This window comes from Palaemon carinicauda, chromosome 36 (assembly GCF_036898095.1).
Source record: "Palaemon carinicauda isolate YSFRI2023 chromosome 36, ASM3689809v2, whole genome shotgun sequence".
Taxonomy (NCBI): domain Eukaryota; kingdom Metazoa; phylum Arthropoda; class Malacostraca; order Decapoda; family Palaemonidae; genus Palaemon; species Palaemon carinicauda.
In genome coordinates, this window is record NC_090760.1 from 82,239 (window position 1) to 97,056 (window position 14,818).

Here is a 14,818-nt window from a genome sequence, read left to right on the forward strand (position 1 = left end):
TCCCTTGAAATTTGCCGTTTTTAATATATACTGTACTACTGGTGCTAGCAATAACTAATCATAAATCAAGACATGGTTGCCCAGACTTCTACTGCTTAATAATAGCACTTGATTGCACATTAACCAAAGAGTCTGTTGACAAATCTTGTGCCTTCATCAGACAGGGACCAATAATTATTTTCAATAAATGTTTCAAGACGTTCTTTCCCTTGTGGAAGGGATGGTGATACAATGCCGTATTTGAAGGGATTAAACTGCCCAGTCAGCCAAAACTTCTTAGGTGTAATACAGTACCAATAAGGTGTGGACGAGTTCACTTATAAACCATCCCAGAATGTCCCTCGATTTTTTTCCCAGAGTAGAAACCACACACTTTAATTATAGTTTTAGAAATTTAAGTACTTCCTTTTAGATTATAACCAGTCATTTATGCTTAGTATCAGCCAATTCGTGTTTTCTAGATCAAAATGATGATTTTGATTTGCTCAACTAGTATCAAAGGTTACATTAGAATTTTTATACTCGTTGCAATAAAAATTACGAGATCTGGATGTTTAGCCAGATCCAAGGGTGGTTACTGACTTATAAAGAACTAATTTTAAGATTTAATTATAAGGATCTACTGTTTTGTTATGAAATCAAAATTAATTTACAAGTTTAAGGTCCATATGTAAGGCACTTACACAAATAAAAAGGAAAAAAGGAAATAATTTTATCAATTGGTTCTTTATTTACATAACAGTATAAAGCTAAATATAAAATTGCATTGATAAAACCACTCCAAAGAGCGAGAAATTGGTAAACCCTAAGTATGCGAACTGCTAGAGTTCATCTTGGGAGAATTCTTGAACCATTGCAAAGTATCGGTTCGATTAACGTAGCCTTGGATAAATCGCCCAGGCAGCAAGTGATCCATAGATACGATGACCTTAGTAATAAACAATTAGCTCATTAAATTTAATCAGTATAGTATCCCATGAAGCATTTAAGTCTGTAATATTTTGTTAATGAGCTTTTGGACTTTTAAAAGTTGCTTTTGGTACAAACATTATCAGTCAGGACCGCAGACATGTTATGTTGGAGAATAAGTTTTATAAAAATTTACGTAATCAGAACTTGTAAGTTATAGTACTAAAAGTACATTAACCCTGAGCTAATCAGTTTTAGTACAGACAGCACAACCCCCAGAATTCAAGTGTTTTAGTACAGACCGTACAATCATAGACTTCAAGTGTTTTAGTACAGACAGTACAATAACCCTGAACTAATGAGTTTTAGTACAGACAGTACAATGCCCCAAAATTAAAGTGTTTTAGTACTGACAGTACAATCCCCCAGAATTAAAGTTTTAGTACAGAGAGTACAACGCCCCAGAATTCAAGAGTTTTAGTACAGAGAGTACAATTCCCCAGAATTCAAGAGTTTTAGTACCAACAGTACAATACTGTAGCCCAAAATTCAAGAGTTTTAGTACTGACGGTACAATGCCCCAGAATTCAAGAGTTTTAGTACAGACAGTACAATGCCCCAGAATTCAAGTTTTAGTACTAACAGTACAATACTGTAGCCCAAAATTCAAGAGTTTTAGTACTGACGGTACAATGCCCAAGAATTCAAGAGTTTTAGTACTGACGGTACAATGCCCCAGAATTCAAGAGTTTTAGTACTGACGGTACAATGCCCCAGAATTCAAGAGTTTTAGTACTGACGGTACAATGCCCCAGAATTCAAGTGTTTTATTACAGAGTACAATCCCCCAGAATTCAAGAGTTTTAGTACAGACGGTACATCAGCCAAGTGGAATTAATGGAAAATTTGCAGTTGGCCAATAATCTGAGGAGATCAAATTGAATCCATTTCAATACTAGGTCATGGGTTACACATTTCTTTTCCCACTGTGAAAGCCTTGCTGCCTATTTTTCGTTCACTTCTCTACTTTTCAATCACGTTACCAGAGGAAATTACATTTTTCAAATCAGAGCAAAAAATTATAGGCTTCAATAATAAATTATTTCAACAAGAAGGTACACCAGACACGACTTCAAAATTAACAAATTATCCTTAAGCAATATAATTTTACTTCAAAATTAACAAATTATCCTTAAGCAATATAATTTTTATGAACACAAACAATCATGCCAGTAAACTCTATACATAATGTTCGAATAACCTTGAGATACAAATTAAAACAAACTGTCCTCAAACAAAAGTATAGATGTTTATCAAGCTAGAGTTGATCCTGTCCCTTCTTCAAATTGTGTTTGATTATTAAGAAACTCTAGAGAGAAGATTAAAATCAAAAATATTAAATAATTTTTATTTTTCCTAACATACTCACCGAGAACTACTTTTCTTTGGAGTCACTTGTGATCTCTCAATCTCGTTGGTCGTGAGCTGTAAACATCTCACTCTCTAAAGAAAAGTAGTTCTCGGTGAGTATTTGTGTCGGAACAAATCAAAAATTTTAAATAATTTTTATTTTTCCTAACATACTCACCGAGAACTACTTTTCTTTAGAGAGTGAGATGTTTACAGCTCACGACCAACGAGATTGAGAGATCACAAATGACTCCAAAGAAAAGTAGTTCTCGGTGAGTATTTGTGTCGGAACAAGTAATTTTTAAAAGGCATACGACCAATACTTTGCGATTCTTTTTTTTTTAAAAAGTGGTCCTCTACTTTTATTTAATATTTCATTGACTTGACAAAAATGGATCACCCTTTTCTGAATTATAAATGCACAAGGCACTCTTTATTCATTGATAAAATTGATGGTCAATAAATACTATGCTCTACATCCTTTGAAAATGAAAATATTTGGTAAATGACATTTTTAAAAACTGATACAACGAAAGTATACAAACACACAAATCAAAATCTCTCAAATTTTACGAGCAATTCGTAAACTGGCCTGACAGACTTTAATGCTCTTTCGTTCACTCCTCTTTCTGATATAGCACCAAAACAAAAAAGGTTAAAATAATGTCTACCATGACCAAGCTAAGGAAGAGTTTGTTCTTATAGATTTTTTTAAATTTGATCTAATAAAATACAGCTTCATAAAAGTTGCGCAATTGGATACTAAACAATGTTAATGTTCTTATACGAGGAAATTTCATGATGGCATTTATGCCTATGACCTGAGAATGAACCATACCACTGCTAAAAATATTTCTTACTGGCCAATAAACATCGGCTCAATTAGCTCTGAATACAGATGTGATAAAATGGACTTTTTAACAACCGTATCAAAATACTTTTCTGTTCTCTTTTGTACATACAAGGGTCATATTACTAGTGCCGTATTTATAATAAATACCGCATTTGAAAATCTGGAATTGCTACCATTAGAAATGAAGCCACATATGACCCCAAAATTCTTCCCCCCACAGAAAGACAATAAACCTCTTTTTAAACAAAATAAATCTATGCGAGGCCTAAGACCACCTTCCTCACATCTTGGTCTTCAACTTCCCCATGAGCGATTCCAACTTCATAGCTTTCCCCATATCTCCAGTCAGCTTCATCTTTCCGGTCATGAAGGCAGTCGTGGGTTTCAGGGACCCAGTGAACATTTTGTGGAAATTATCGCTGTTCATTTTGAACTGCACGTCGGCGGAGGTTGGGGGATCCCCGCGGCCGCACGCGCCAGAGCCGTTCTTGAGGTCCAGGAACCAAGTTCCGGCCTCGTCTCCGGTGACTTCGAATGCGTAGACTGCCTTGGTTTTGCCAACGATTTCTGGACCGAGGAAGTTTTCGATAGTTGCGAATACCTTGGAAGAGAGGTGCACGAGATAAGTCAGTAGAGGCAGATGAGTATTAGAGAAAATAAAATTGTAATATAGAGGTTGGTTTTGTTTACTTAGCTCATGAATAAAATACAAAAGTCTTTCAATTAAAAAAAGCTAAACTTCAGAAGACCATGAAGCTATCAGGCAATGTCAACAATTATAGGAGAAAACCAGATAACTACTGTGCACTTATATGCGTGTACACACAATCATAAAATCAAAATGACATTAATTTCTTGGAACCAATAAAAACAATAATATAAGAATCAGTATGTAATATAACTGGCCCCATTGTAAGAGCCAATGATTTGGTTTCTTTCATATCAATTTTAGAACATATTATTGATCATGTATCAGCCCGAAGAGCTCAACTCCACATGGGCTTGGACTGAATCTGAATTTTTGTGTTATTAATGTAATTTATTTTCTGTCCAATAAAATCTAATATTATTACAGCACAAAAATCAAAATACAATACAAAACCTCCCAGGAAAATAGAAATAAAGTGCATTATTCTGGTGCTCAGTCCCCCTCAAAAAGTAAACCGTCCCACACAATTCTAACAAAATTCTATCGAGAATGATAAAAAACTTATCAGAACATACCTGCTCAACTTTTCCGAGTGATGAAGCTTTCCCTGCAGTGTCCTTCCCATCTACAAATCTCGGTTTGGCACCAGCATCTAACGCTTGCTTCTTGACCATGAAGTCGTCAAATTCATCCAAGAAGAAATCTGGCATCAGTGCAGTATCTGAAATTTACATAAGCATAATTGATTTTTCAATCTGTAATTATTGTACAAATAATAGTGACTGAATGCATTAATATCTCTCCAATTAATATATGTTATTTGTACAGTCAATGAGCTCATGAATGGCGGAGGCAAGGGACAGTGATATTGCCCTAGCTAGCACGGCAATGTCCTAGACACTGACCATATATACCTATGATCAGTGCCCAAGCCCCCTCTCCATCCAAGCTAGGACCAGGGAGGGCCAAGCAATGGCTGCTGATGACTCAGCAGGTAGATCAATACGTTCTCTCAAAACCCCCATCTTTTGCCCATAAGGATGGTGAGGTTGCAGACACTTGTACCCCAATCAGGCAGATCACCAGGCAGAGACAATTTCCAATAGGCCACTACAACTCTGAACTAACCTAAAGACTACACACCTAAGGTAAACATAATAGCATTCTATTGTACATTATTATCGTTAAAACCAACGCAAGGCTTACTTGGGTCGACGGCGTAAGAAGAAAAATCGGTAATCCCTTCTGCTCTCAGGACATCATCATCGATTGCAAAGTTGCCGGTATAAGATTTGGAGTCTTTGCAAAGCATGACATACGCCGCATCGGACATTATTTCGGGCTTGCGGCACTGCTTGTCGATTTCGTCTCCGCCAAGCATCTCCATGGCTGCTGTGATAATAGCTGTGAGGAAGAAAAACAAATAGTAATAACAAATGTTTCCATACTATACAAAATTAAAGCAATCAAGAGATTTTTTAATTCTGCCAAAGAAGATTGTCAATATTTTACTCTAAGTGCACAGACCAAGCTTTCCCTTTTACATGTTGACTGTGAATGAATTTACAGTGAACCCTCGTTTATCGCGGTAGATAGGTTCTAGTCGCGGCCGCGATAGGTGAAAATCCGCGAAGTAGTGACACCATATTTACCTATTTATTCAACATGTATATTCAGACTTTTAATACCTTCCCTTGTACGTAGTTCTGTTAACAAACTACCCTTTAATGTACAGAACACTTATTGCATGTACTACAGTACCCTAAACTAAAACAGGCACAAATATTAAAGGTGATTTTATATCATGCATTTCCTAAACACGCTAAAAAGCACGATAAAAAATGGCAACCAATGTTTTGTTTACATTTATCTCTGATCATAATGAAGAAACAAACTGGAGGTAGAGCTTTGCTTATTACCCAGACATATTTCCCATACTTTTCCCTTAGAACTACATCACATCTTCCTACTTTAGATATATATATATATATATATATATATATATATATATATATATATATATATATATATATATATATATATATATACACATATACATATATATATACATAAATACATGCATACATATATATATATATATATATATATACTGTATATATATGGGTTATGGAAAAAATCCGCGAAGTGGTGAATCCGCGATGGTCGAACCGCGAAGTAGCGAGGGTTCACTGTACTGTATATCAGTAATAATTGGATCATCTCTTAAAATTTAAGGTTTTTTTTCCAGAGCACAATACCTATCCATTAAAATTCTGTGAAATTCCGGCAATAAGTCTCGATGTAATCCTGCCAACAGACAAACTTAAATAATCACAAGTGATTTTATAACTGCCTTGACATGGGTAATTAGATCATCTTCACTCAAACAATTGTAATGTTCTGTTTTTCATTGTAAGATCATATAAGCTAAAACCAGATTTCACATCAGTCATTAAACCAAATATTCCTGTTCCTTCTTAACCAATGAATCCTCAATGCTCTGTTCTACTTCCACAAATGAAACCTTTTCACAATAACTTTAATCAAATCTCAAATAATGACAAAGAACCTTACCTGTGCGAGGCCAGAGGGCATTGCAGGCAACCCCATCTTCCCTGAATTCCTCTGCCATACCCAAAATACACATGGACATGCCGTACTTTGCCATGGTGTAAGCAGCGTGGTCCTTAAACCACCGAGCTCTCATGTTGAGAGGAGGAGAAATGTTGAGAATGTGTGGATTTGGACTCTTCAAAAGGTGAGGGATGCACATTTTTGATCTGCAACAGATAATACAGTAGTGGTAAATTAAACTTTTTAAAGTCACAAAAATATAAACCGTCTCAAAGGTCGCTCATGAATGGCAGAGGCAAGTCGAGAGCTTGTAAGCTGATGACATTCTGTATTGTAAACTACAAATAACTAGAGCCCAGAAACAAAGTCCTTACACAAGATAAGTTCCTCTTGTATTGATCTGATGCATAAGATCGAATTTCTTCATGGGGGTGTGTTGGGTTCCAGTTAGAGAGATTGCACTAGCGTTGTTGATGCAGATATCGATACCCCAAACTGCCTCACTGCATTATCGACGGCGTTGGCCACTGAATTTTCATCGCGGACGTCCACTACGCACGGGAGGGCCTGACCGCCCGCGGCTTCAACTGGAAATGAAAGCAGAGTTAAATGTTGTCTAAGGTTTACCGTTTGCATCTCGCAAAGTGGAATCTATAACACCAAACCAAAATTTGAAATTATTAGTGTACAGTGAACCCTCGTTTATCGCGGTAGATAGGTTCCAGACGCGGCCGCGATAGGTGAAAATCCGCGAAGTAGTGACACCATATTTACCTACTTATTCAACATGTATATTCAGACTTTTAAAACCTTCCCTTGTACGTAGTACTGTTAACAAACTACCCTTTAATGTACAGAACACTTAATGCATGTACTACAGTACCCTAAACTAAAACAGGCACAAATATTAAAGGCAATTTTATATAATGCGCTTCCTAAACACGCTAAAAAGCACGATAAAAAATGGCAGCCAATGTTTTGTTTACATTTATCTCTGATCATAATGAAGAAACAAACTGGAGGTAGAGCTTTGCTTATTACCCAGACATATTTCCCATACTATTCCCTTAGAACTACATCACATCTTCCTACTATATATATATATATATATGTGTGTATATATATATATATATATGTGTGTATATATATATATATATATGTGTGTATATATATATATATATATATCCATAAATACATGCATGCATACATATATATATATATACTGTATATATATATATATATACAGTGATACCTCGGTACTCGACCATAATCCGTTCGAGATCCGTGTTCGACCTCCGATTTGTTCGAGTACCGAATTTTTTTTCCCCATAAGAAATAATGGTATATATTCTATTCCGTTCCCAAGCACTCGAACAGGCCCAAAATATTAATAAAACGTGTACCTAAACAACAATAATTATCTAAATGTGTATGAAATTGGTCAGAAAATCCTATAAAACAATTTTAAACCATTTACTGTACTAAAATAAAACAATTTTAAACCATTTTCTGTACTGTAGTGAACATACCTTTGAGCAGCGGTTCGATGGCATACAGGGATGGATGTGGAGAGGATGGAAGGGGGAGGTTACTGCTTGGAAGGAGAGTCCCCTTCCATGATGTGGCGGGGGTAGTTCTCCTTCAGGAGTTGTTTCTCTCTCCAATGAAAGGGTGGGCAGATCTATTTCAGGGGTTTCTTCTCTTCTTTGTCTCTTCTTTGGAGGAGAAACAGGCTTTGATGTAGCAGCTTTCTTTTCTTTTGTGAAAAACTGGTCTATTGTTAATTGTTTCTTCCTCCTCTGCAGTATTCTTCGAAAATGATACATGACACTATCATTAAACATATGCACTGCCCGGTTTGCTACTGCAATTTCTGGGTGGTATTTTTCAGCAAAAGCCTGCACATCTGCCCACTTGGAACAAATTTCATTGATGAGAGAACTTGGAACATCCTCCCTTACCTCATCCTCTTCTGAAGATTCCTGCTCCACAATCAGATCCTGCTGCTGTTGTTGTTGCAGGTGCAACAATTCCTCCACAGTCAACTCGGTAGAATGGCTTTCTACAAGCTCATCAATATCATCCTTGTCGACCTCAAGCCCCAAACTCCTGCCCATGACAACAATTTCCTCAACGACATCAGTGTCATCAGAAATTACAGGGGTAGCAGTGCTTGGACCCGCCTCTGGTTGGAAACCTTCAAACTCCCTCTCTGTGACACATGATGGCCACAGCTTACGCCAGGCAGAGTTCAATGTCCTATAGGTCACACCTCGCCAAGCTTGGTCAATCATGTTAACAGAGTTGAGGATGCTGAAGTGTTCCTTCCAGAATTCCTTTAGGGTCAACTTCGTGTCACTGGTCACTTCAAAACACTTTCTGAAAAGGGCCTTGGTATAGAGTTTTTTGAAGTTTGAAATGACCTGTTGGTCCATGGGCTGGAGTATGGGGAGTAGTATTGGGGGGCAAGAATTTGATTTTGATAAAGCTGTATTCTTCTTTCAAGTCATCCTCGAGACCTGGAGGATGTGCAGGAGCATTGTCCATAACCAGAAGACATTTCATTGGCAAGCTCTTTTCAATGAGGTAAGCCTTAACCTGGGGGGCAAACACTTCGTTTATCCACTCAGTAAAGAATTGTCTTGTGACCCAAGATTTAGTGTTCGAGCGCCACATAACTGGTAGTGCACTTTTACAAATATTATTTCGTTTGAACACCCGGGGGTTGTCCGAGTGGTACACTAACAAGGGTTTGATCTTGCAATCGCCACTTGCATTTGCACACAGCAACAATGTTAGCCTATCTTTCATTGGCTTGTGACCTGGCATCTTCGTCTCGTCCTTGGTAATGTACGTATTGGCTGGCATTTTCTTCCAAAATAACCCAGTCTCATCACAATTAAAGACTTGTTGTGCGATCAAATTTTGTTCATTTATGTACCGATCGAATTCCCCCATGTATTTATCGGCTGCAATTTGATCCGAACTAGCTGCCTCCCCATGCCTAGTAACACGATGAATACCTGTTCTATTACGAAACTTTTCAAACCAACCCCTGCTCGCTTTAAATGTAAATGAATCCCTTTCACTGGTACTCGGACTTTTCTTCACTAATTCTTCATAGATATGCAACGCTTTTTCACAAATGAACGCTTCACTAACACTTTCCCCGGCCAACTGTTTTTCTTTAATAAATATTAAAAGCAACTTTTCCATCTCCTCAATCACTTGTGGCCTTTGCTTAGTTACCGCCGTAACTCCCGTTGCAACATTCGCCTTCTTAATCATTTCTTTATGCTTTAAAAACGTAGAAATGGTCGACTTCGCCATTCCGTATTCTACCGCTAAATCGGACACTCGTACACCATTCTCATATTTCGCTATAATTTCCTTCTTCAACTCGATCGTTGTTCGCACTGTTTTCCTCTTCTCCTTCCCCTTAACACTCATTACTTTCTTGGGACTCATTATGAAAGCTAAAAAAGCAATTAAAAGCACTGAAAATCACTAAATCACAACGAATGCTGATCGCGCGTTGTCTGAGTGACGCTCTCGAGAGAACTGATGCTTCCCGAACAAGCGAGAGTGGCCGAGATGGCGCGATCATCACAAAGCCCATGCGGTCGTCACGTGTTCGGCTGGTCGAGTACCGAATTTTTGGTCGAGCACCGCAGCAAAAATTTCTCGAAAATTTTGGTCGAACTCCGAATTGTTCGAGTATAGAGTCGTTCGACTACCGAGGTATCACTGTATATATATATATATATATATATGTTACTGTATATATATGGGTTATGGAAAAAATCCGCGAAGTGGTGAATCCGCGATGGTCGAACCGCGAAGTAGCGAGGGTTCACTGTATACAGTAATGCCCTGCTTGGTATATACTAACCACATAACGGAATCCTGGTGTATTATTTAAACCTTCATTAAGTAAAGTAATAAAAGATAAGAACGAGCATTTTTTAAAACTACGTTGAGTAACAAAAAAACAAGCATTTTTAAACCTACGTTAAATCCAGTAACAAAAGAATCAGCATTTTCTAAACCTACGTTAAGTAAAGCAACAAAAGGATGAGCATTTTTAAACCTATGTTAGGTAAAGCAACAAAAGGATGAGCATTTTCTAAACCTACGTTAAGTAAAGAAACAAAAAGATGAGCATTTTTAAACCTACGTTGAGTAAAGCAACAAAAAGATGAGCATTTTTAAACCTACGTTGAGTAAAGCAACAAAAGGATGAGTAAAGCAACAAAAGGATGAGCATTTTTAAACCTATGTTAAGTAAAGCAACAAAAGGATGAGCATTTTTAAACCTATGTTAAGTAAAGCAACAAAAGGATGAGCATTTTTAAACCTATGTTAAGTAAAGCAACAAAAGGATGAGCATTTTTAAACCTATGTTAAGTAAAGCAACAAAAGGATGAGCATTTTTTAAACCTATGTTAAGTAAAGCAACAAAAGGATGAGCATTTTTAAACCTATGTTAAGTAAAGCAACAAAAGGATGAGCATTTTTAAGCCTATGTTAAGTAAAGCAACAAAAGGATAAGCATTTTTAAACCTATGTTAAGTAATGCAACAAAAGGATGAGCATTTTCTAAACCTACGTTAAGTAAAGCAACAAAAGGATGAGCATTTTTTAAACCTACGTTAAGTCAAGCAACAAAAAGACGAGCATTTTTAAACCTATGTTAAGTAAAGCAACAAAAAGACGAGTATTTTTTAAACCTACACTAAGTCCAGTAACAAAAGAAAGGAGGCTCTACAAATCTGGATTGCAAATATTAAATCAGCGTTATTTTATAATCTTAAATAGCAATAAAATAAACATACTTTCTTTAGCTGCTGTATAAATAGTGCCCGGTAATTTTGGATGAGGATCGGCAGTTTTTGCTGCAACGACAATGTTGGCCCCATCGAGCGCTGCCTTGAGGGCTATGGCTTTTCCTATGCCCCTACTGGCCCCGGTCACAAACAGGGTGCGGCCCGCAAGTTTTCTGTATGAAATCAAAAGAAAAATTAAATACCTATACACAGTAGAATACTATGTCTAGAATATACAATCAAATGGTAACCTCATTGGCCTTCTTTTATGACTACATTTTACTCCACTTGGTTAAAAGAAACTTCCCCGTTCTCAATTGGTCTCTCGTCATGAATTTTTCATACGGAAGGTCATCGACTTGGAAACATTCAAGAGGTAAAAACACAAATCCAACAGAAAATAACTAAGATAAAGAAATACTACAGTATAATAAAACAATATTGTATATTTAATACAATCAGCAAAAAGACATTTGTGATAACCCGACTGTGTGCTGACTTTTGAAGCTGGAAATCATAGGCATGGGATTCAGGTAAGGCAAAAGGAAATAAAATTAGACTTACAGACAGCGGAGCCTTTGTATATCAGCGGCCAGTTCCTCACGCATTGATTAAAAATGGACATTAACCTGAACTTTACCCCCTAACCTAACCTACCCCTTTCACTCCCAAGATAAGGTTAAATTTTGAGCACATTTTATATATTTTTTTTTCAAATTGCTCTAACAGCCTTAATTTTTGTCATAGAGAGGTCAGGTTGGTCTCGTTCTTTTGGAAAATGCCTAATGTTTCTTATAAAGTTTACAAAAATACTGTACTGTATGCAAAAACATGTAAATAACAGTGTTTTGCAAGAACGTACCGGTACGTCCATTGAGGGTGAAAGGGCTACAAGCCGTGTCTTTACCTACTTACCTAACAGGGGGGCTAACGCTCCCCTGCGACCCCTCTTACACTGCCCTATTCTAAGTTAGACATGATAATACATACATGGTGGCCGCTATCTTACATTCACCCCCAGACAGCTCCTTGAAACCAATCAAGTTTCTAAGTTGAGGACCTTTACGTAATTGAAAAATGCGTTCCTTATTTCTTCCCTCCACTGCTTAACTTTAGAAGTCTCTTCTTGTGCCCATATTTCTCAATTCTACTATAATCCTTTCTTCTTTTCAGATTTAATTTGCTTTGACCAAGCCTTGGCTACAACACATGGACATCAGATTGTTCTTCACGCTGAGAAAAATATGCGCAGTCTCTTGAGTAAGTACGATAATTAATCAAAGTATATTAACCCTTTCACCCCCAAAGGACGTACCAGTACGTTCTTGCAAAACACGGTTATTTACATGTTTTAGCATATTTTTGATAATTTTATGAGAAACTTTAGGCATTTTCCAAAAGAATGAGACCAACCTGACCTCTCTATGACAAAAATTAAGCCTGTTAGAGCAATTTAAAAAAAAAAATATATACTGTAGCAAAATGTGCTCGAAATTTAACCTTACCTTGGGGGTAAAAGGATTAACTAAGAGTGAAAGAGTGAAAGTCGCTGTTATTTACTATAACAGTATACTGTCCATATTCTGTAAATACAGTAAGAATAAACGAATAGGTTTCAAACGCATCAGAGAAACTTGCATCAAAATGAACGTAACTCCCGAGCACATTATCATTATTTACTTGCATATTAGTCCATTATGTACCGTTTTCCCCACCCAAAACCCAGGTTACCACTGGGGGTCCCCCATTATATGTATATTTCACTAAGTATTTATTTACGGTGAAAATAAGTGTCATTTTAGAAGAAAATGGTAGTTTTTCTTTTGGAAAATTTTGGAAAAAGCTGTATTTTAGTAAGAAAGGTTTTCCTCATCCATAACTATAATAAACCTGGTTAGGTTGGGGGGGGGGGGGATGAAGTTTAGGATAGTTGGTGTCTCTCTGTGCACGTGAGAGGAACTGGCCGCTGATATACAAAGGCCCCTCAATGTTTACTAAAGACGGTGCATGGGTAAAGATTCATCAATCGTTTCCAGTTAATGAGTTAGGATTCATCAAATATCGAATAAACTACATTAAAACTAGGCCAATCTTATCACGTAGACCATCGACCTTCTAAATAATAAGGCCTAATTAAATTTGGCCTAAATAATTAGGCATAACCTAATTAAAGTAGAAGACTTTTGAAGGTCTTGTGGTAGCTGTTCATGTCACGAAATCTAAATATAGGAATTATATATTTAAAGATTAAATAGTTTTTAAATAAATTTGGCTAAATATGCAAATATAAGCAAAGATATCAGGCCTATTTACGCCTATCTAACCTGGTCAGTTACACAACCACAATTTTAACTAACTCGAGTTACTTAACCAGTAAACATCTAAACTAGATTTTAACTTGATAAACAAACGCCATTTTGTATCCTTACCCAGTATTACCAATCATTTTTCAGTAAACTAATTGTAATTTGTCTCAGAAGAATCTCAGCTGTGCCTCAGTCACTCAGTCAGCCGGTGGGACAGGTCTCTGATAGGGGGTAGGGGGACCCAGGGGTACAAGGCAATGGACCACGGTCAGACTCCAAGTCCCCGTCCCGTCAGGGTTGCCATTTCTGATTTGGAAAACGCGCCAGAAATCCGCTAAATATTTCTTAAAAGCGCTGTATAGGATTAGTAACATTAACAAAACCATTTTTTTTTCTTTTGTGAGAGAGAGAGAGAGAGAGAGAGAGAGAGAGAGAGAGAGAGAACAGTCTCCTATAATATAACTGATAAAAGCGGAAATTGATACAATACAGTATGTCAAAAGATAGAAAAAAATGCAGTCAATTTATCATATACTTTATCAGATGGATGTATAGGATTAGTAACATTAACAGAACAATCCTTTTTTGAGAGAGAGAGAGAGAGAGAGAGAGAGAGAGAGAGAGAGAGAGAGCAGTCTCCTATAATATAACTGATAAAGTGGAAAATTGATACAATACAGTATGTCAAAAGATAGAAAAAAATGCAGTCAATTTATCATATACTTTATCAGATGGATGTATAGGATTAGTAACATTAACAGAACAATCCTTTTTTTTGAGAGAGAGAGAGAGAGAGAGAGAGAGAGAGAGAGAGAGAGAACAGTCTCCTTCAATATAACTGATAAAGCGGAAATTGATACAACACAGTATGTCAAAAGATAGAAAAAAATGCAGTCAGTTTATCATATACTTTATCAGATGGATGTGTAGGATTAGTAACATTAACAGAACAACCCTTTTTTTTAGAGAGAGAGAGAGAGAGAGAGAGAGAGAGAGAGAAATCCGCTAAACATTTCTTAAAATCGCTGTATAGGATTAGTAACATTAACAGAACAACCCTTTTTTTTCTTTGAGAGAGAGAGAGAGAGAGAGAGAGAGAGGGGAGAGAGAGAGAGAAGTCTCCTTCAATATAACTGATAAAGCGGAAATTGATACAATACAGTATGTCAAAGGATAGAAAAATGCAGTCAGTTTATCATATACTTTATCAGATGGATGTATAGGATTAGTAACATTAACAGAACCACTTTTTTTTCTTTTGAGAGAGAGAGAGAGAGAGAGAGAGAGAGAG

At 36.8% G+C, this 14,818-nt stretch overlaps 1 pseudogene; it reads right to left on the reverse strand.

Moving 5' to 3' along the window:
* Positions 1-704: 704 nt before the first annotated feature.
* On the reverse strand, positions 705-13,813 carry LOC137628708 (hydroxysteroid dehydrogenase-like protein 2; annotated as a pseudogene).
* Between the last annotated feature and the right edge of the window lie 1,005 nt (positions 13,814-14,818).